Raw genomic sequence first — 1,375 nt, 5'->3', positions numbered from 1 at the left:
AAAAAAAAGCAGTGAAAGAGAAGCGAGCGTGATGTTCCCAGCAACCCTGCAATGGGAGCAAGGCACTAAGGCAGGACACAGCAATAAAATACCAATTGTGAGCAGGCTGCTGCTCCTGGAGTCATTATTTTTTGACACTGTGGAAGGTTGGCTGACAGATGCCATTAACAGGTGCAGGGCCGCCGCAACAGATGCCAGCCAAGCCCTGCTGACACACTGTGGCAGGTGCTGCCCATCAATTCACCCAGGGGGGGCTGGGGGCAAGGGAAGGTGACCCCTCCAGTCGTGCCACCCAGAAGCAGCAAACAGAGCGAAACAGTGAGAGCAAACCCAGACAATAGGCTGTATCCAAATGCTGTTCTCTGGACTTACCTTCCTTATCTTCCATGGCTTTCCTCTTCTTCATGTTAAGCACATGTGTGCCAGACAGTAGTAGGAGGAGGTACCTGTGAATGCATAACTGGGACTGCCAGCACTTGCCAAGCCTCATGGTAAAGATCTGCTTCAGAAACTGAAAATAAGCTTGGAAACAGGATGCCAAGTTCCTACTCTGGTTCAATAAAATGTCTAATTCTACCAGCTTTGCTTGTAAAATCAAAGTTCTCTCAGAGGTAGTTGCACTCATATAATAGATGTGATCTTTCTTTATTGGTTGCTAAGGCTTTCCTCATTTCCTGCTTGTATAAAAGGGCCATATTCTCTAACGCTGCATTAACTCCCCAGATTTTGCATAGTTTGAAATCACTGCTTGCATTTTGCTCAGAACAAGCGCTTCCATTCACTCCATTCACCAACCCCAAGGGAAGCTGTTCCCAAGCAAGGATGAAAGTTTCAAAGTTGGAATCACAGAGGTAGATCCCCTGAGGTCTCTCACCGAGAGCTCGGGAGCTCAAAACAGAACAGAAATCACCCTGACACCTTTCCCAGCAAGAAGCCATTTCATCTCCCTTTGGTAGAGCAGCTCAGTGCAGAGGGGACTTCTGTTTACTCCACTCCAAAATATGCATACATTTGGCTACCTCAGATCATCCCAAGGGCTTCTAGCCTGCCTTTAGCATCCTTCACAAGCCATCAGTCAAGCTAGTCATATCCATGCACTTCTTCCATGTAATGACTTTGTAACAGCCTCTCCAGACACACCACTCTTGTTTTGGAGAATGCATTTCTCTGTAGAAGGAGATCCAAGTGGTCCTTAGGAGCTCCCAAGTCTGTCACAGCTGCTTCCTTTTTCTGGAAACGGTGAAGCCTTTCATCTCAGCCTTCACAGCTATAAACTGAGGTTAGCCTCCACCCTCCTTCTCTTGATGTATACACAGCAAAAGACAACAAACAGTTCCAACCCTGCAGATAACATTTTATGACAACAAATAATTAA

Source organism: Meleagris gallopavo, chromosome 1 (genome assembly GCF_000146605.3).
Source record: "Meleagris gallopavo isolate NT-WF06-2002-E0010 breed Aviagen turkey brand Nicholas breeding stock chromosome 1, Turkey_5.1, whole genome shotgun sequence".
Classification (NCBI taxonomy): Eukaryota; Metazoa; Chordata; class Aves; order Galliformes; family Phasianidae; genus Meleagris; species Meleagris gallopavo.
The sequence above is the reverse complement of the archived record's forward strand: the minus strand, read 5'-3'. Positions refer to the sequence as shown.